Source organism: Pan troglodytes, chromosome 2 (assembly GCF_028858775.2).
Source record: "Pan troglodytes isolate AG18354 chromosome 2, NHGRI_mPanTro3-v2.0_pri, whole genome shotgun sequence".
Taxonomy (NCBI): Eukaryota; Metazoa; Chordata; class Mammalia; order Primates; family Hominidae; genus Pan; species Pan troglodytes.
In genome coordinates this window covers 8,939,562-8,962,331 of record NC_086015.1, presented here as the reverse complement: position 1 = coordinate 8,962,331, position 22,770 = coordinate 8,939,562, and positions in this window count along the sequence as shown.

The window sequence follows — 22,770 nt, the reverse complement described above, 5'->3', positions numbered from 1 at the left end:
TCTCTACTACTTATTTAACCCCTACTGTTGTATAGAGCACAATAAAACTTGTTAAAGAAAATAGGGTGGCTGGGTGCGGTGGCTCACGCCTGTAATCCCAGCACTTTGGGAGGCCGAGGCGGGTGGATCATGAGGTCAGGAGATCAAGACCATTCTGTTCAACATGGTGAAACCCCATCTCTACTAAAAATACAAAAATTAGCTGGGCGTGGTGGTGCATGCCTGTAATCCCAGCTACTGGGGAGTCTTAGGCAGCAGAATCATTTGAACCCAGGAGACAGAGGTTGCAGTGAGCCAAGATCGCGCCACTGCACTCCAGCCTGGGCAACAGAGTGAGACTTCATCTCAAAAAAAAAAAAAAAAAAAAAAAAGAGAAAAAGAAAAGAAAGAAAGAAAGAAAGAAAATAGGGCCTAACTTTTATTCACTCCATTTTCCCACTTTCATTTATAGGAATACTGCAGCAAAAAAAAGCTGTTAATACCATTTCTTCCAACTTTGAAAATTTCAACAGAAGAGTTGAAAGAATTGTACAAGAAAAATCAAATAACAGTTACTTAGATTGAAAAGTTTTTAAAATTTTGCCATCTTTATCTATAATGATACATTATTTGCTTTGTTTGCTGAACCATGTGAAAGGTTTTCTTCAGTTAAAAAAATTTTTTTTCTTGAGATAGGGTTTTGCTATGTTGCCCAGGCTGGTCACAAACTCCTGAGCTCAAGCTATCTGCTCACCTCGGCCTCCTAAGGTGCTAGGATTACAGGTGTGAGCCACCACGCCCGGCCTAAAAATTTGCATATATTTAGGAGATATAAGTGCAGGTTTCTTACATGCATATATTGTATAGTGGTAAAGTCTGGGCTTTTAGTGATATGAAAGTTTTAAATTATAGATTTCTCAACATTTCACCCCAAAGAATAAGGATATTCTCTTACTTAACCACAATATTGTTATCCCACAGACATTAAACAATTTCCTTATAAAATATTATCAAACATCTGGTCCATATTCAAATTTTTCTATTTGTCCCCCAAAATGTCTTTTTTAGTTATTTTTTTTTAAACTAAAATTCAGCCAAGGTCCACACACTGCATTTCTGTTGTTACCTCTCTTATTTCTTTACCTACAACAGTTGCCATATCTTTTTTTAAAAAAATAATATTGACATTTTGAAGAGATTAAACTAGTTAGCTTTTAGAATGTCCCACATTCTAGATTTGCCTGATTGTTTACTCATGGTATGGTTAATCTTGCTCTTTTATTCCCAGGATCTTCTGTAAATTTGAAGGTGAACTCTAATGGTTTGATTAAATCCAGGTTAAATATTTTTGGAAGAATATTTAGTAAGTGAAGCTATATAGTTATAGCATCCTATCAGGAGGCATATGACATCAACTTATTCCCTACTAAGTTCATCTCTCAGTTTAAGTGGTCTCCACTAGAACTGTTCATTAAAAAGGAAATTTTTTTTCTTTTAAGCTCTGAAATAGCCACTGCTTTAACGATGAGAGAATGTCAAAGACCTGGAATTGGAGGGATGGGGTGGAATCTATTTGCTTCTTTTCTTCCTTATATATCTCAACTCCAATTAGTGATTTAGATAACTTTTAAATACAAATAGAAATTTAGATGCAAAAGTGTTGAGAAGCAGACCTCTATTTTAAAGAATAGATGCAAGAGTGCGATAGATCACATGGCCTTCTGTAACTCAGAGCAGTAGGGCATGATCAGCTTATGACTCAGGGGTCCGTGGAAAGGTCATTGCATTAGAAAGCCAAATCTGAGACCAAGGTTTCAGTCTCTAATCTGCCACTAACTAGCCATGTGACCTTAACTCATTTAACTTCTCTGGTCTCCAGTTTTTCTCCATGACTTGAGATGGTCATTATCATTCCTACAGCTTTGACAGTTCATAATCTTATGATTTCACTTAGTGAAAGATATTAGAACACATTTCTTAGACGTACAATGTGAGAGCTTTTTTTTTAATTTAAAAATCACAACACTTGAGAATTTCAATTAATCCCATAATTAAGAAATGCCTACTCCATGTAGGTGCTCAATAGGTATTCTTGTAAACCAGGACGCTGGTTTTCATGATTGCATTTTGCTATGTTCATAATCAATCCCTGTATTCCACAGGACCCTGGGAAATTATTTGATAACTAGGTCACTTTTTCTTTTTGTAAAGGGTTGAATTGTGTCCCCCTGCCAGATTGATATGTTCAAGTCCTAACCCCCTATCCCTCAGTAATTCAGAACATGGCCTTGTGGCCTTATTTGCAGATTGACAAACTGGTTGTTGCAGATGTAATTAATCAAGTTAAAATGAGATCATTATGGTGGGCCCTAAACCAATATAAGTGGTATCCTTATAAAAAGGGGAAATTTGGCTGGGTGTGGTGCCTCGCACCTATAATCCTAGCTCCTACGGAGGCTGAGGTGGGAGGATTGCTTGAGGCCAGGAGTCAGAAACCAGCCTGGGCGACACAGTGAGACCCTGTCTCTAAAAAAGGTTTTTGAAAACCCAGCTGGACACAGTGGCGTGCACCTGTAGTCCCAGCTACTTAGGAAGCTGGGTCGGGAGGATCTCTTGAGCCCAGGAGTTCAAGACTGCAGTGAGCTATGATTTTCCTACTGCACTCCAGCCTAGGAGCCTGGGTGACAGAGTGAGAGACTCCATCCCTTTAAAAAATAAAATAAAAAGATAAATTTAGACACAGAGACACATAGGAGGAATACCATGTGAAGATGAAGGCAGAAATTGGGATGTTCTGTTGTCTACAAGCCAAGGAACAGCAAAGATTGCCAGCTAAACCACCAGAAGCTTCCAGAGAGGCCTGGAACAGATTCTACCTCACAGCTTTCAGAAGGAACCAACCTTGCCAACATCTTGACCTTGGACTTAGCCTCCAGAACTTTGAGGCAATATATTTAAGCCACCCAGTCTGCAGTACTTTGTTACAGCAGCTCTAGCAAACTAATACACTTGGTGTCCCTGACCTGGTAATCAATGCCTTGAGCAATTATAATATCCTATAAAAAAGAGAAAAAATTATAATATTCTATACAAAGAAAAGAAATCACAGGGTTACTCTTGTGTATATGTCAGAACCATGACTGCTATGGTTTGAATGTTTGTGTCCCTCCAAAATTCATGTTAAAACTTAATCCCCAATGACCAGGCATGGTGGCTCACACCTGTAATCCCAGGACTTTGGGAGGCCGAGTCTGGCAGATCACTTGAGGTCAAGAGTTCTAGACCAGCCTGGTCAAAATGGTGAACCCTTGTCTCTACTAAAAATACAAAAATTAGCTGGGCATGATGGCACTCGCTTGTAATCCCAGCTACTCAGGAGGCTAAGGCAGGAGAATCCCTTGAATCTAGGAGGCGGAGGTTGCAGTGAGCAGAGATCATGCCACTGCACTCCAGCCTGGATGACAGAGCAAGACTATGTCTCAAAAAAAAAAAAAAAAAGGGCTTAAGGAAGCCTATTTAGCCCCTTTTTGTCCTTCCACCAAGTGACAACACAGCAGCAAGGCGCCACCTATGAAGCAGTGAGTGAGCCTTCACTAGACATTGAATCTTCTGGTGACTTGATCTTAGAATTCCTGTCTCCAGACAGTAACAAATAAATTTCTGTTTCCTTATAAATTGTCCAGTTTAAGATATTTTGTCATAGCAGAAGGAATGGACAAGGACAATGACCAGATGAAAAGGTCTATTTTTTTATTCCTTGCAAATTCTATATCAAGCCAGACACGTTTTCTGAACTATTCAGGGGATACTTTGCTGCCAGTGTGTCTCTGGTAGGTCTTTCGTGCATATGTACATTGGCACGTGTGTGCACTCACAGGCATGTGTAAGTGAATTCTAACTCATTCTTTCAACAGATTACAACTCTTGATACCAAAAAGACAGACTAGAACTCATTATTCTCTAACTGAATTTAAATCTCTTCGCTGTTTCAGCATACATATGGTCACATCTACAATACACAAAAATTATATTCAGACTTTTGAGTAAAAATCTCAATAATTGCTCACACTTCCTATACGGATATCAGAAAGATATCAATCATAGAAAGCTATACAGGGACCCAGTTAAGTAGAAAATGCTTCTGAGGAATATAGATGCCTAAGATGAAGACTGATCTGCTAAAAATTTCCATTCATTTCTAGCTTTTGCTATAATCTTAGAATGTGGAACTCTTAATCATGTTGTACTTCTATCATTTTTTAAAAAAACACAGATGCAAAAATACGTTTGTTTGGTTCAGATGCATGATTTCAGAAAACTATATGAATCTAGCGGTTTTATAAGAACTGCTTCATTTATTTTAACAGTACAGTTTTGTTCTTTGAATGAATTTCCTCACCTGTGCCCTGATGATTTCTGTGGTCCCTTCCATTTATAAAATGCTGTCAGTCTAATTTAAGTCATGGCATATCTACTCATTTCTTTAGGGATGCTTCTGGAATCATCGATAGTTATCTCACAATTGTCATAGTGCTAGCATGAATTTTTCAAACATGACCCTTTTCAAGGGTGACATTCTGACGTAAGCCTTTGGAATGGCTCTGTGTCCCCACCCAAATCTCGTGTCGAATTTTAATTCCCAGTGTTGGAGATAGGGCCTGGTGGGATGTGACTGGCTCACGGGGGTGGTTTCTAATGGCTTAGCACCATCCCCCTAGTGCTGTCTCATGATAGAGTTCTCACAGGATCTGGTTGTTTAAAAGCATGTGGCACCTTCCCCCATTGCTCTCCCTCTCCTGCTGGCCATGTGAATATGTGCCTGCTTCCTTTTTGCCTTCTGCCATGATTGTAAGTTTCCTGAGGCCTCCCCAGAAGCAGAAGCCTATACAGCCTGCAGAACGGTGAGCCAATTATACCTCCTTTCTTTATATTATTTTTTGAGACTGAGTCTCACTATATAGCCCAGGCTGGAGTGCAGTGGCACAGTCTCAGCTCACTGCAACCTCCACCTCCCAGGTTCAAGCAATTCTCCTGCCTTGGCTTCCCAAGTAGATGGGACTACAGGCACATGCCACCACACCTGGCTAATTTTTTGTACTTTTAGTAGAGACGGGGTTTCACTATGTTGGCCAGGCTGGTCTTGAACTCCTGATCTCGGGTGACCCACCTGCCTTGGCCTCCCAAAGTGCTGGGATTACAGATGTGAGCCACCATGCCCAGCCTTTTCTTTATAAATTACCCAGTCTCAGGTGTGTCTTTTTTTTTTTTTTTCTTTGAGATGGAGTCTCGCTCTTTCACCCAGGCTGGAGTGCAGTGGTGCAATCTATGCTTACTACAACTTCTGCCTCCTGGGTCCAGGCTATTCTCCTGCCTCAGCCTCCCAAGGAACTGGGATTACAGGCATGTGCCACCACACCAGCTAATTTTTTGTATTTTTAGTAGAGATGGGGTTTCACCATGTTGGCCAGGCTGATCTCAAACTCTTGACCTCAGGTGATCCACCCACCTTGGCCTCCCAAAGTGCTGGGATTACAGGCATGTGCCACCGCACCTGGTCAGGTGTGTCTTTATAACAGTGGGAGAATGAACTAATACAGCCTTCATCAATGATTTCTAATAACAAAATTATCTTGCAAACCTATTGAACAAGTCTGGCTTTCATTATCACAAATTTAACTTTCCATGCCTCTGATTATATACTGTGATTAAAAACACAGAAATTAAGAGAAGATCAATAGATCTGAATAAAATGGGGACAGTAACTAGTTTTTATGCTTATTAATGAGTAGAAATTTATATATATCTGGATGTCTGCTATGAAAATGTAAGCATAAGGCATGTTTCTGCTTGAAAAGAAGGTCATCTTGCAAAGATTAAGGGTTTTTGCTTGTTTTGTTTTTTGTTTTTGTTTTTCTTTTGAGATGGAGTCGTGCTCTGTCCCCCAGGCGGGAGTGCAGTAGTGCGATCTTGGCTCACTGCAACCTCTGGCTCCTAGGTTCAAGCGATTCTCCTGCCTCAGCCTCCTGAGTAGCTGGGATTACAGTGGGCAGCATGACGCCCGGCTAATTTTTTTTTTTTCAATAGAAGCGGGGTTTTGCCACGTTGGCCGGGCTCGTCTCAAACTCCTGACTTCAAGTGATCTGCCCACCTTGGCCTCCCAAAGTGCTGGGATTACAGACATGAGCCACCGTGCCCAAGATTAAGGTTTTAAAACAGTTCTTTTTTGCAAAAGGTAAAGTGACTGGCGATACATGAGGAGCTTGTGTTCATTCTAAAGACAAGTGTGGTTCATAATTAGATGCCACAGGGCCAGTGACAAAACTCTTATACTTGTCGTTGCAATTACAGTGGCTTCCTTAGGTGCACCGTTTGGAGTGAAAAGTCATTATACATAACATTCAACTTCTGTAGTGGTAGAGGAAGAATGGAGACTTCAGATTTTCTTCTTCAGATTCACAGTGTTATAAAGACAAACAAATGAAATCCAAATGAACTGCTAGGAGCTCAAAGTACGTAGCTCTGACAGTATCATCCTAAAATACTGACTTCGCCCAGTCCCATGGAAGTTCTAATAAGCACCAGAGGAGGCTTCATCCAGGGATAAAATTTATCCCATAAAAATAGTCGTTTTTTAGGGATGCTTCTGGAACTATCAACAGTTATCTCACAAACAGTTCAGAAAATGATTCCATAGTTTCTAATTTATCTTTTCAAGTGTATGTCCTAAGAGCCCAACTCTGGTAATCACATTTTCAAAACCCAGAGAGATGTAAGTAGAACTGTGACTTACGTCACAAAAATGATAATAACCAGTGATCAAGTTTAATCTGATTCCAGATTTTCTAATAATGTTAGTGGCATTACAGTGTTTGGCTTCAAGAAATGATGTAAATAACACATTTTTAAAAAGCCAACGTTTTTATGATCTCATTTTATATCTGTCAGCTCAGGTTATTCAAGACATCCATCACTGTATATTGAACATTGGTCCATTCATTTGATTTTGCTTAGATCCACGTGCTTCTGTTAAAACCTGGGCTTGAATTATGACAGTGAATTTTTTAACATTCACACATGTGGCAAACAGAATTATTTCGATATTTACTAATTCATTTGTTTTATAATCTTACTGGTAGGTCAGGCTGCCAAATGCAAGCTCGGTGAGGCTTTATAAAGGCAGGGAAGGATGAACTATTTAATATCGTTAATTATTCCTGTTTTGTTCACAGTGATAATCTGTCTTAAGACACCTCAAGACACACCCTGAGTTTGGACTCTGCTCTCTCCTTAAACTCTCCAATATTAGCAGATATGCAAGAACTCAGGAAGACAACTGTTGATAAAGTATCAGCTAGTATCCAAAAAGCTCTAAGGCCCATGTGTATCTGCACATAATCACATCCTTCATCGCACATAATCACATCCTTCATCTCACCCTGCAATAGAAGGAGTGCTCCTTTACCATGCACTCACCTGAGGATGTGCTGTCTGTATTCCTCTTTAAGTGCTGGGCCATGTTTACACTGTATATGTGCACTCCCCCTTCCAAACCTGGTATAGAGTGTCTGGATGCTCTCCCCTTCCTTCCTTCAAACCTCAGCTTGGATATCACTTCTTCTGGGAAGGCTTCTTTGACCATGCTAAGATGGGGCGGGGGTCAGGGCTGCCACATTGCACAGCTGCAGCGGACATCATTCAGCAAAGTCTCAGGATACAAAATCAATGTGCAAAAATCATAAGCATTCTTATACACCAATAACAGACAAACAGGGAGCCAAATCATGAGTGAACTCCCATTCACAATTGCTTCAAAGAGAATAAAATACCTAAGAATCCAACTTATAAGGGATATGAAGGACCTCTTCAAGGAGAACTACAAACCACTGCTCAGCGAAATAAAAAAGGACACAAACAAATGGAAGAACATTCCATGGAAGGGCATTGTGTTTCAAGTGAATCCTGACCCCTCTGGTGTTAGGCCATGGAGCAGCCCTCTCACAGTGCTACCTCTGCCTTGGTAGCACTCTGGGTTTACTTCTTCCAGGGACTTCACTGCTAGATTGTAATTGCCTGTTTCCTTGTCTACCTCTCTCAAGGGCAGAGACTATATCATAGAACACTGAACTTTACGCAGATGGTGTGCTCAGTAAAAGCTACTAAAGGATTGAAAGTGTTGTTGAGTTGGGTGGCCCTGTGTCCAGCATTTCCTGAGGGGCGGCCCCGATCAGCCGGTTGCTGTGGTCTTGTTTTGGAAGAGGGCGCTATAAACCCATATAGAGGGCTTCCTATTTCTTGTTGCTTATGAATATCTCCTACTGCCTGGCCCCGGGGCCCTGTGTACTTTCTCAGAGAATGGGACCACGTTGGGAGCTAGAATGGGAGAAAGAGGGGCTGAATAAATCCAGGAATCCCAGCCCTCTTACAACACCTTCTCTTTAATGAGAGAGACTTGTAAGTCCTAAGTTCAATTTTTAGTGACAGACGATTCTCTAATCAAGAAGGTCTGACTTAATATTTATTTATTTAATGAGCATATAAATATATATGGAAGCATCAAAAAATCATTGAAATCAAAAAAGTTGGTTCTGCTTTGTGGAAAACAAATCCTTCTGCTGTAGTATATTTTTCCATTAAAAAAAAAAGTTGATTTTCAGAGTCCTGCCAACAACATTCTAAATGTAAGTGCTAGATTTGCAAATAGGCTTATATTCATATTTAGAGAATATGCATATTCAGAGACTTATTATTCAGGAAATATTTGGTTATCTTCAGACTAAGTAAAACTTATGGCTAAAAATAAGAGGGGTAACATATAAATAGTGGGGAAAGTTAGGGAGCATGAACAGCAGCCATGGCAAGAATAGAATTGAGAGGAAGAGGTACAGAGAACTGCGTGTTATTTTTCTGTTTTGGTTTTTGTCTTCACCACTACCTAAAATTCCATTCCATTCCATTCTATTCAATGTAACAAACATTAGCTGGGTGCCTGGTACGCAGAAGATCTGAAAATGCAATTTTTGCCCCCATGTTCTTAGAGCTGGATGGGCAAGATACAATGGAATAAGGTTGCCTCTCTGACATCCTCTCCTCCACCATGATGTAGCCACTCTGTAGTTGTGGGGTTGGACTTCAGTTCCATGGGTAGCACTGACTGGTGTAAACCTGTCAAGGTAGCCCTACTCCCTGCCAGCAATTGGTTCAGATACCCAGGCTCAAGCCTGGCATGGCACTCCTTAGGCAACAGTGGCTGGTTCAGGAATGGTGTGTGACTCTGTTTAGGCCAAGGAGATAAAAGGGAGTTTTCTGAGGATTCCAGAGAAAGTTTCCTGGCTACAAAAATAGAGAATAGACAGTAGAGTATTCTTCTTATAGTCCCTTTTGGGCAGGGATAGGAGGCCCTGAACCATTGCATCCTCTTGCTGTTTGTCTCAGGATAAACATCGTAAACACAAATCAGTAGAGTCAATAAAATCACAGAGAAATAGATCAAGAACTCTGATCCAACTTTGCTTGAACCTGCACTACTCCTTAACTCTTAGTTCTATGAGTCAGTAGATCTTTTTTCTCGTTAAGGCGGTTTGAATTGGCTTTTCTCATTCTAACTGATGCAAGTGATAAGCGCACTGGTACCTGCAATGCTTGTCAGGAGATGACACATAATAGAAAGATTACCCAGGAAAACAAAGCAAGGTCTAGCGGGGATGAGATCCCATATCTAGGAGTAATAGAATGCAAATAATAAAAATATTGTTAATTGAAAGTTAAACTGGGCCCACAAATATGAATTAATATCTAACAAAACAAACAGCAAACATTAAATAAGAGAAACCTAAGTTGGAAATGAATCATAGAATTTGAGAGTTAGACAAGATCTCAAAGCTTAGATAGGAAAACCCCTAGATTTCCTGTACAGAAATAGGTTCTGAGAGGTTAAGTAACTTGTTGAAAATCACACAGCTAAGTCAAGCGAGGCTGAGGACCCGGCTTTCTTGAATTCCAAATGGGGTTCTTTCTGCTGCATTACATAGTTTCCTCTCTGAAGATATAAAATGAAATAGGAAAATGGTATTTCTAAATGTCAGCATAGGAAGAAGAGTGAGGAAAATACTGCATTTTTATTTAACGGGGATTTGGGAGGCTCATAATAGAAATTTTGGATGTTTTGTTTTTAAATAAGACCGTGGCCTTTACTAAAAGGTTGAGCATATGCTACAGCATGGAACCACCTGGGGTAGCGCTGTTGCTAAGCGCCCCAGCAAAAGCAAGGCAGGGCTGGTTCAACCCATGCTCACCCCAAACTTGTGACCTGACTCCAGCTGTTAATTAGCTGGCTGTTGCTAAAGTTAGACTCTGTACATTCTTTACGAGATCAAAAGTCAATCCATAAGGAGTCAGACCAATAGCGTATTCCGCCTGCTGTCCACCCCAACACTGGCACTGTTTTTCTCACTTTCTTCTTCTACATATTAAGTGAGGTAGGAAATTCCAACTGAACCACGGTGCTAAAACAGCAGTAAAACAGATCTCCAAGAACTGGATTCTGTCTCAGGTGTTCTATTTTAATTGCTCTAAGATCTTAAACACGTTGTTTTATCTCTGAGCCTCCATTTCCTTGTGTATTAAATAACAAATGCCCTGCCTCCCTTCAGGGTTGCTGTGAAGATCAAAAGAACTAATGATTGTGAAAGCAGTAGGCGAATTCTACAGCCCTATGATCTAACTTCAGGCCCCTCAGTTTAAAGACAAGGGAGCCCCAAGCTACTGACGGGTTTTCTTAGGTCGCCCAGTCTCCTAGTGACAGGTAGAACTACCCCTTCCTAAGAATGAAGTGACAACCTCCAGGACAGAGATTCATAATTACATTCAAAACAGCCACAAGATTTGCTAGATCTATTCAATAGCTGCCTTACGAAGCTATATGTGAATGTTGGATTCTATTCCCTCTTTTTTAGTGATGCTCCAGATGTAATAAAACGTTATACACAATGTCAAGAGAGATTGCTGTGAACAATCTAGCCCAATGATGCCCATTTCAAAAACAGTTTCCAGTGCTATTTTGCTTTCTGGCTAGTGAAAAAAGAATTCTCAAAGAAGAAAAGGGAATTTTAACAAAGGAAATGGAATTATTCCTTGTGAACATGCATTCATATTACAGCCATTCAATCAATTGTCCTGTTCTTTAGAGCTTTTATAAATTCTCTTTTACCCTGAATTTGAGAGCCCTGCAACTTGAATACTTGAGGGATTGATTCACACTTAGAGTCTCCAGGGTTAACAGTTTAAACAAGTGACACCTCTGCTTCACTAAAACGGACTCTGAGATCTCACGGTCTATCATATTAACATTCTTTCTACACTTTATGTATTTGTCTGTTTGTGGCTTTCCGTAGAGGGAATTGAAGCAGCTTATACAAATATAGGCTCTGCTTAAGAATAAAATAAACTGAAATGAGTTTGAGGAAAGAAAAAAAATATGGCTAAGAAAATATAGGCTGGGTACAGTGGATCACGCCTGTAATCCCAGCACTTTGGGAGGCTGAAGCAGGAGAATTACTTGAGGCCAGGAGTTTGAGACCAGCCTGGACAACATAGTGAGAACTTGTCTCTAGAACAAACAAAAAATTAAAATTAGCTGGGCATGGTAGCGTGTGCATGTAGTCCCAGCTACTCAAGAGACTGAAATGGGAGGATGGCTTGAGCCCACGAGGCCACAGCTGCAGTGAGCTATAGTCACAGCATTGCACTGCAGCCTAGGAGACAGAGTGAGACCCTGTCTCAAAAAATAAGTAAAAAAGAAATATGATGGTTTGCTGGATAGATAGATATATATGCGTATTTGAATATGTGTCTGTGTGTATACATATACATACATACCCAATAGCCCAATTCACTTGCAAGCAGTAGAGGATTAAAAAAGACTAAGCCTCCTCACAGCCAGTGCAAAGACAAGTCATTGCTACCTGGTGACTGGCGTTTGGCTTATAGTCAGCAGCCTATGCTGGGCTAGAGAGAAGGGGTGGAAAGCAAGCTTGGCTTATAGCCAGTGCTGTGTATGCAGCCATATAGTGAATGCCTTCATTTGCACCCTGAACTCTGAATAGTCACTTTTAAAACATCCATCTGTCATCCATCTAGTGAGCTCAGGAGAGTGGCTGCTTAACTTCTGGGGTGAGTAATTCATCTACAGATTCACCTACCCCAAGCAAAGTGGGTAATATTTAAATTCAAAGCCTGCATTTGTTCTACAGAAACCACTTGCAGAGTCGGCTGCCTTGGTAATGTATTGCCCTAGGCAACTGCTTGTTCTGACTCTGTTCTTTTCCCAGCTGGAGTCATTGTTTGGACTTATTTGTATGAGTTAATGCTTCTTGGGTACCCAGAAACCTATTCCCAGAGCTCACTCATTAGTCAAGTTGTTTTTTTTCACTAATCAATTATGTTCTCTTTAAACTAGCTAATCTGAAGAAAAGCAAGTTAACTAATTTGGAGAAGGGTGTTTAAATCATTGTAATATAATGTTTTCATGAAAAGTGCTTCTGTGAATGAGAGTCAGGTTGTGTATGTGGATGATCCAAGAGGTCCTGGAATTTGAAGACTGGGTCCTTAGCTTGTGTTCCCACCTAGATATTTTCTTTCTTTCTTTCTTTTTCTTTTCCTTTTTTTATTTTTGAAACAAGGTCTTGCTCTATCACTCAGCCTGGAGTGCTGTGGCGAGATCTCTGCTTACTGCAGCATACACCTCCCAAGCTCAAGCTATCCTACTACCTCAGAGTCCTGAGTAGCTGGGACTACAGGTGTGCACCACCACGCCAGGCTAATTTTTTAAATTTTTTGTAGAGATAAGGTCCCACTATGTTGCCCAGGCTGGTCTTGAACTCCTGGGCAAAAGCAGTTCTCCTGCCTCAACCTCCCAAAGTGCCGGGAATACAGGTGTGAGCCAACATACCCAGCCCTCACCTAGACTTTCTTCCCTCTTCACGTGTTCTTCTTTGACAGCTGTGACACAGAAACCACTTCTGCCCTTGTTGAAAGAAGAAACTGTGAAATGCCAGGACAATAGGTGTGCAGGGGGTGGTGAACTTGACATACATGAAATAGTTAAAGAATGGGCAGGACCAGTCGGGCAGCTTGACTCGGCAGTGTGTATAATCATTACTTTGTGATCATTTTTATAGTCGCCATCTGCTTACTAATAATGTTTTTAAAACAGGACCTTAACTCAACCTCTACAGATTGCTTGTGTTAAATTATTTGGTCTATCTCACAACTGGTGAGAACTTTTCAAAGAAAATTTTTTAATTCATTTACACAGACTTGAATGTTTAAATTAGAGGAACATATCATCACTTTTATTTTAGTCACAGTTTCCTTCTCTTGTTTTGATGTGCTGTTTGACTTTTTGCCTTGCCAACCCAGATTCAACTGTCTTCAAAATATCTTCAGCTATCATTTAAAAAATCAGCTTTCTTTTCTTTAGATAATTCTGCAACATGAAGAATTAAAACAATATTGTCTAGCTGTGCTGTTGACTCTTGCGCAATCTTCAGGAAGCTAAATCATTTTCATGTGGCTGCTTAGGTTTTAGAGCAAGGTTCCCATAAGCATGTGCTCTTTTTTGGAGAATGAATGATGATAATTCTGTCTGTTTTTCTTTCCTATTCTTCGTGATATAGAAAATATAAGCTGTACAGAGGATATAAATTACTAAGAGTCTATATGCCTTTAAAAATGCATCTCCTAGTCAAAAGATTTGTATAATTTTTGTTGAACAGTACAGTTTAGGAAAAGAAACTATAAATCTATAAAACTGATATCTATCAAAATATTTTCTATGAGTTCTAATTTTTTCTTGTCCTTCTGTTGCCACAAACTTACAAGTGAGAAATAGCAATTATTATGAAAGCACAAAAACCAAAGAGTGCTTCCTTCCAATTTTGGAATAGATTATATTATTTTGTATGTCTTCATCTAAGGATGTAAAATATCATTGGAAACCTCAATGACTCTATGAGGTAGATAATTTTATATTGTTTTACAGGTAAAGATAATGGCATATTAAGAGGTTAATTAAGTCCTGGGATCATATTGTCACACCCAAAGGTGGATTTTAAAGTTCAAATTCAAGGATCAGAAGTACAATTGGCCACCAAACCACTTCAATAGGAATTTCCAGATTCTGACACCAAGGCTACATTTGACCTAAGGATCTGAAGTTTGACTGGCCAAAATTTTTCTCCATCTCTCCTGTCTTCTCTCCATTTAATTAAATACATTGTAGAATGAAAAATAGGTTTTGTAGCTGTCTTGCTCTCCCAAAACTTTCATCTGTAAAACAGAGACTATAATACTAATGCTTATCTCACAGAGTCATTTTGAGGAGGAAATAATAGCATGTAAAGACTTTATTACACGCCCAGGAACTTAGTAAGTACTGGACAGTCAGCCCTCCATATCCCCAAGTCTGCATGCAAGGACTCAACCAACCTCGAGTAGAAAATATTCAAAAAAATACCGATAAAAAATACAAATAAAAAACAGTGCAATATAATCCTATTTACATTGTATTAGGTATTATAAGATTACTTATAATTTAAAGATGATTTAAAGTATATGGGAAGATGTACATAGGTTACATGCAAACACTATGCCATTTTATAAAAGGAACTTTAGCGTCTTGGATTTTGGTATCCATGAGGGGGTCCTGGAACCAATCCCCATGGATGCTAAGAGATCACTAGAAATGTTGACTACTATTATCATAATGATCAGCAAATAAAAGAATGAAACGAAGGGCGTCAAAACCTCTTACTTGCAGAAGGTTAAAAGAATGCTTGCTGGCTGTTGGGTGTGGGGATGCATGCTTATAGTACCAGCTACTCAGGAGGCTGAGGTAGGAGGATTGCTTGAGCCCAGAAATTTGAGGCCAGCCTGGGCAACATAGTGAGAAAGTGTCTACTTTTTTTTCCAAAAGACTGGAAGGAAGACTCTTCTGTAGACATACAAACCTTGCAGCAGAAATTCTATCGATACTATTATTTTTATCTACCTACCTATTACCTAGCTAATATCTGTATATCAATTATCTGTTATTATCTATTTTCTACCTGTTATTGTTTATTACCCTATTATCCAAGAATAAAGTCTTTATCCTGTAATTGTCCCATTTACCCATGGCCAATTGACAAGGACCAAAGACTTTATCACAGAGATAACAGAAGAAACACTGAAGTGGTAGCCAGCAACCACTTACGAAATTGCCAATATTTGATGTCATTTTAACTAAATAAGCAGCAATTTCATATGATTCAGCCTAATAGACCTTGAATCCAGATACAACCAGGCAAAGGATTCAAAACCAAATCAAACAGTCTATTTTCTACTGTTTCTTCTCACTTACTTCCAAAATGTGAAACAACCATATAGTAAAAAACAATAGAATAGGAAATAGTGATTCACCAGAGCTGTTGGAAGTTTAGAAAGTATTGATATAATTAATTCAATACAATTTCAGTTGGTCGCTTTTCCATTTTCAAAAGGCATTTTAGATGTAGGAAATGACATTTTCTAAATATAAAATATAAGTAAATATCACATTTTTTTTTAAAAAATTATAGCTGTTTCTAGCATGAAAGCCCATTCTCTCTCTCTCTCTCTCTGTTGTTAAGACAGGGTCTCACTCTGTCACCCAGGCTGGAGTGCAGTGGCCCGATCATAGCCCACTGCAGCCTCAATCACCTGGGCTCAAGAGATCCTCCTACCTCAGAGTTCCAAGTAGCTGGGACCACAAGCCCGTGCCACCACATCTGGCTAGTTTTTCTTTTTTAATTTGTTGTAGAGACAGGATCTCACTATGTTGCTCAGCCTGGTCCTTTGTCTCTAAATGGGATACAGATATTTGAATAGTTTATCGTAGATCAGCTTTACTTTTACAGGACAAGGTTATTTTTAAATAAAATTCTCTACTGCCTTAGACTGTATATTCTTGTTATGTGTTAAATATCTCTATTTTTGAAGAGAATTTTAACAAGATAATTTTATACCTCCTTCTCGCTGTTTTCTGCTTCCTTGATTGGTCACCTAGCTAATGGAGCTTTCTATTTGAAACATTGCAGCTTCCCTGTCAAGGGGACGGAGTCAACATGCTGTAATTATAGCTGTCTTCGAGGGTTGGATTATTATTCTGTCGCTCTGACTTTCCTATAAACGGAGCAGCTACCCATTGTAGTGTATGTGCACTGTTCACCCAAACAGAGTAAACTCAGCCTGCTAACGACATGACGTGTCCTCCAACACACAATTACATTTCACGGCAGTTCAGAGGTTTTCCAACGTAACATCTGTAATACAATTTTCCCTGCCAAAGTTTTACAAATCGCACATTCTGGCAAATGATCAGCGATACCGAATCAACACTATTATTCACAGCTGGATCTCCTCAGGAAAATAAGTTGGAATATTAAGCTGAAGTTTTCTGAAAAGCTCCCATGGTACCTTTGCTGAAGAGATGTTAAACCAAACAGCTCCTGATATGGAACCAGCGGTTTGAACTGTAACTCAGTTAGATAACTTAATAGGGGAAGGCTATGATGTCATGATGCAGGAAATGACTAAACTTTTTTTTTTTTTTTGAGACGGAGTCTCGCTCTGTCAGCAGGCTGGAGTGCCGTGGTGCCATCTTGGCTCACTGCAACCTCCAACTCCCTGGTTCAAGTAATTCTCCTGCCTCAACCTCCCGAGTAGCTGGGATCACAGGCACGCACCACCACGCCCAGCTAATTTTTGTATTTTTAGTAGAGACGGGGTTTCACCATGTTGGCCAGGATGGTCTTGATCTCCTGACCTTGTGATCTGCCCGCCTCACAAAGTGCTGGGATTATAGGCATGAGCCACCGCGAAATGACTAAATATTGCTTTGCAGTATTCCTGGATTTAGGGAGGGGGTATGAATGGCATTGTGTGGGCACTGATGGTAACCCAGGTCAGTGAGACTTTAAAGGGACCATTACTTTGTCCTTCTTTCTAGAGTTTCAGGCATTAAAAATGTTAACTTGTGGCTGGGCATGGTGGCTCATGCCTGTAATACCAGAACTTTGGGAGGCCAAGGCAGGAGGATCACTTGAGCCTGGGAGTTCAAGACAAAGCCTGGGCATCGTGGTGAAACCCTGTCTCTACAAAAAATACAAAAATTATCCAGGAGTGGTGGCATGCACCCCTGTAGTCCCAGCTGAGAGGTGGGAAGATCCCTTGAGCCTAGAAGGTTGAGCTACGGTGAGCCATGATGCTGCCACTGCACATCAGCCTGGGTGACAGAGCAAGACCCAGTCTCACATAATAAAATAAAATAGAGTGTTAACTTGTCCAAGATCCTGTTTCACAGCAGTCATTGATGAGACAAATGAAACATTTTGGGACACCTTAAAAAAATCCCATCGGTGTGGCAGAGCTAGTTTTATTATCCCACTTCCTAAAAAGCCATGAGACCTCATCAGCCATGGAAGAATCTATGTAAAGCTGAAGGAATTTGGCCCTTTAATGATGCACAAAGACGTATGCATGGATTTTGCAAGTTCCTACTTTCACCTTTATAAATGCTGGGTTTCATCCGTGTTTTAATTGACTGGAGTTTTAAGCAAAATAAATACAAATACCATAGTATGTAATTTCAGAGACTTTTTTAAGTACAAAAATGTATTTGGGCCCCAAAATGTATTTGGGCTATGTGCTGCAATTGATCTTTCACCATATGAGAAATCCAGGCCCCAGCTGATATTTTGGAGTTAAGAATGATTTTTTACATTTTTAAAGGGTTGTAGAAAAGGAAGAAGAATCAGCAGAGACCATTTGTGGCTAGCAAAACTTAGAATATTTCCTAACCGATCCTTTGCAAAAAAAGTTCGCCCACTCCTGTAGTCAGCAGCTCCCCTATTGTGCGCAGTCAGTGTGCCATCTCAGACTAGCAAAGGTGAGTAAAACCATCCCTGCCCCTAATCAATTTACAATCTGCATCCTTAGGGCAAGAGCCTAGTAAGCAAAAGGCAAAATAAGATGGCGCCAGATAAGGGCTTCAAAGGAAGAGAGACCAGGTTTGGTGGGGAAATAGGGGGTGGCTTCTTAGCAGGTTTTCTTTAGATGAACCTTGAAGATAAAAAGAGATTTTGATGAATAAGGGTGGGTGAGATGCAGAGGGGGTCAGCGCTGTGTCCTGGAACCAGAGAGTGATTCCATTTCAGAAGCACCCGGGGAGGCTAAAGGGTAGATTCTAAGGCCAGAAAGAGAGGAGAGGGTCGTAGGCTGGAGACCATGATGAGGAGTGTATACAGAGGGAGAGAGGAGAGATTCCTGCACTTAGAGGCCAAAAGGACAACAATTTGCACTTTTACTTTGGTGTCGGAAAGAACCGTAGTCTCATATGGTTACACGGAAGTGTTTTATGATAATCAGTGAAAAATGAGGAAAATAGTCTCTCTTAGGCTGAGCACCTAGGAAATGAGTGGCTCTTGGCTGTAAGTCAATGAACAACATTAATATATGCAGTTACCAAGTCATCATTAACACATAAAGCACCGCAGGGTTTCAATCTATTCATCAGAATTCTTGCAAGTCCTATTTTAAGGCAGTTCAAACAGAGGCGAGGCAGCTGAACCTGGTGAGGCTGCCAGGAACAGCGAGTTCTGCCTCTGAATTTGCTCCTGACTCAGTGCCTGACCTTGGGCAAGCACTCAGCGTCTCACTATCTCAGTTTCCTCAGCCATAAAATGGGGATAACAGACCTTAGCCACCTCATAGGAGTGTCATAAATGTGTCTGCAAAAACCTTTCAAGATAAGTGCTCCTGGAAACGGACAAGGTGGGGAGGGTTCTTTTTCAATCGTCTAGGCGGGAAAATGAGGTTATCAAAATTAAAATAGGAGACTACTTTGTGAAACAGAAATGATTGTGGATGAATGATGCAAAGCCGACAGATGATTAAAGGTACCCATAGTCTACCAGTTAAAATCTCTGTCAGGATTTTCTAAATTAACGTCAGGACATCTTCTTTGTTGTTGTTTAAGGATGGAAGAGAATATTAAAAATCAGACAGGACCACCTTAGGGAATGTGGTCTCACATATCTGTTCTATTTGCTTTTTCGAAGCTTAGAATATTCTGCTCAATTCTCTGGGTATTACTCAGTTATAAAGGTGCAGAGGGATGCATCTCCTTCTGCACTTTCTTTACTCTGTAGATTTTCCTAATCCGTCCTAGAGAGGGACTGTGGCAGGGTCTGCAGACAGAAGGGCTGCCTTGTAGCCAGCCATCTTTGTATGACCTCTGCCACTGGCCGTTGGTGGCTGAGAAAGACACTGAAGTCTCTCGAGAAAGCTGAAGACCCAGCCCTGAGATGTACCCACACTGCACCTGGAGCAGACAACTGGGCTAGAAGACAAGTTCTGCTCTGCTCTGGAAAGTGTGAGTGGTAAAATATTTATTAGGATCCTGTTGAGAAGACTTGCCATTTTAACCTTCTCTCTCTCTCTCTCTCTGTCTCCTTTTCTTTCTTAAATAAATTTTTACCTTACAGTTGTCCAGAGAGGAAAGACAGGCCAAAATAGTTCAGTATGCTGTCTTACTGGGAGGACAACAGCTTAAGCCACAAAGCCCTGAGTTTGACCCTAGAACTCTGTGGCTACTGATGACTCATCTTGAAAATTATCAGATTGAATCTTCTCTACTGGCTTGATAAAAACTGATGAGTGGAAAAAGAACGCCAATCAAACGTGCATGCTTAATAAGCAGCCTCCTTATTCCCCTCTGCAGATTTGTGCTTGGATCATCTACACTTCCCTGTATGTTGAAGAAGATATGCTATCCATGCAATCCTTGTGGACTGCTTGATTAAAAAGTGGATAAACTGTCTTCAGGCCCTTGGAGTATGGTGCCTGTGTGAAGAAGGGAATGAGGCAGAAGTAGCCGTCAGTGGTGGCTGAAGTAGGAGAAAGTGCTTGCTAATGAAATCTTGATTTTTCTGTGGCTTTTCTGTGCAATTGGGTGGCTAAGTAGGAAAGCCATTGGAACTTCACTGTATCAATTCTGCCTTTCTTGTTTTTTGGAACTCCAATTCACCAAGGCTCCCTGCCACCCTATCCATCTATAACTTTACATCACTTTTTCCTCAAAGTAAGAAGTGTGTCCCAGAAAATGTGCCTTTGTGACTCAGCAACATTTCAAATCCATCTGAGCCTTCCCAGCGTTCCAAAAGAAATACTGATTTGAATTCAGCTGCTTAAAAAACCAGTCTCTAAGCAGGCAGCTTGAAACTTCCTTACAGCAATAGTTTAGGCTTTGGAGGGGAAATTGGTTTGTTTTTAATTGTTTTAATTTTTCAGTCAATTCATTTGCCACCTGATTATATATGATCTTTTGAGCCCAATACTCTGCTCAATTAACCTTGACTTTCTTTCTCTCTTTCTCTCTCTCTCCTTCTCTCTTTCTTCGTTTCTTTCTTTCTTTTTGACAGAGCCTTGCTCTGTCGCCCAGGGTGGAATGCAGTGGCACAATCTCAGCTCACTGCAAACTCCGCCTCCAAAGTTCAAGCAATTCTCCTGCCTCAGCCTCCTGTGTAGCTGGGATTACACGCACCCGCCACCATGCCTGGCTAATTTTTGTATTTTTAGTAAAGATGGAGTTTCGCCCTCTTGGCCAAGCTGGTCTTGAACTCCTGACCTCAACCTTGGCCTCTCAAAGTGCTGAGATTACAAGCATGAGCCACCATGCCTGGCCTTACCTTGATTTTTTTTTTTTTTTTTTTTGAGACAGAGTCTCACTCTGTTGCTCAGGCTGGAGTGTAGTGGCTCGATCTTGGCTCACTGCAACCTCCATCTCCCGGGTTCAAGAGATTCTCCTGCCTCAGCCTCCCAAGTAGCTGGGACTACGGGTGTGGGCCACCACGCCTAGCTAATTTTTTATATGTTTACTAGAGACAGGGTTTCACCATGTTGGGCAGGCTGGTCTTGAACTCCTGACCTCAGGTGATTCACCTGCCTCGGCCTCCCAAAATGCTGGGATTACAGGTGTGAGCCACCACACCCGGCCCCTACCTTTGATTTTTAAGTCAAGAGGGAATAAGTCGAAATTTCTATTCAGTTAAACTATATACCTTTGGACATTGAATCACTTTTAGAACCACAGTAAAAATCATGTATGAATGACCCACAATTTCACTCCAACAGGAAGGTGTGTATATGTGCACAAAAACATTAGATTGTTCACACCAGTGCTATTCATAATAGTCAAAAACTGGAAACAACTCAAACATCCATCAACTGTAGAATGGATAAATAAATCATGATATATTCATACCATGGAACATAACAGTGACAATAAATGAACCACTGCTACACACAACAGATATGAATTTCACAAACAGAATGCTGAGCAACAGAAGCCAAACACAGAAGGATACACATTTATGAATCCATTTGTATGAAGTTCATAAACAGACAAAATTAGTCAGTGGAGATTGTTCTCATAGAAGTCTGAAGGGTAGTTGTCTTTAGGGAGGGGGATATAGTGACTGAAGTGGGTATAAGGGGTTTCTGGGGTTTGGTGATGGTACACCAGCATATTCACTCTGAAAATTCATTGAGCTGTGCAATAATGATTTTTCAAACTTTTATATGTGTATGATATGCTTCAATAAAGCTTTGCTTAAAAACACACATAGTCATTGCTATGGTGTGAATGTTTGTGTCCCCCCGTTCACCAAATTCATAGGTTGAAATCCTAACCCCCAAAGTGATGATATTAGGAGTTGAGGCATTTGGTGATGATTAGATCATGAAGGTGGGGCTCTCATGAATGAGATTCATGCCCTTACGAAAGAGGCCAAGGGAGCTGGTTCACCCCTTCTGCCACGTGAGGACACAGTGGAAAGATGGCCATCTATGAACCAGTAAATGGGTTCTCACCAGAGACAGAATCCGCCAGCACCTTGGTCTTAGACAGGTCAGCCTCCAGCAGAGTAAGAAAATTAAATTCTATTTATAAGCCACACAGTTTATGGTATTTTACTACAGCAGCCCAAATGGACTAAGAGAGTCATTATTATCAGGTATAGTTTAGTGTTACCACTTTTCGTCAGAATGAAAGTGATCAAATATTGTGTGAATGCTTTTGAGGTGCAAATGATAGGAGACCCAACTCAAAATGATCGAAGGGATTGGAAAACTTTTCCTTCAAAGGAATAAATAGTAAAGATTGTAGTTTCTGCAGGCCATGTGGCTTCTTGTCTTAACTACTCTGTGTTGTTGCATGAAAACACCCATAAACAATGGGTAAACAACTGAACATGCCAGGGTTCCAATAAAACTTTACCTGCAAAAACAAGTGGTGAGCAGGATTTGTAGTTTGCTGACCTCTAGTTTAAACAATCACTGAATTTACCATCATACAAGTAACAAGAAGTTCCAGGCAACGTAAGCTTCAGGGTTAGTTGATTCAGCAGCTTCACATCTCAATCCAGGAACTCAATTCATTCCATCTGCTTGCTCAGCTTTGTGCAGGCTGTGTCCCCAGTCTTGGTCTCTCCTGGTCATGAGATGGCTCAGCTTTGTGCAGGCTATGTCCCCAGTCTTGGTCTCTCCCGGTCATGAGATGGCTCAGCTTTGTGCAGGCTGTGTCCCCAGTCTTGGTCTCTCCCGGTCATGAGATGGCTCAGCTTTGTGCAGGCTGTGTCCCCAGTCTTGGTCTCTCCTGGTCATGAGATGACCACAGCCCCCCACACATCATGTCTTCACACAAGAGTGTCTAAAGGC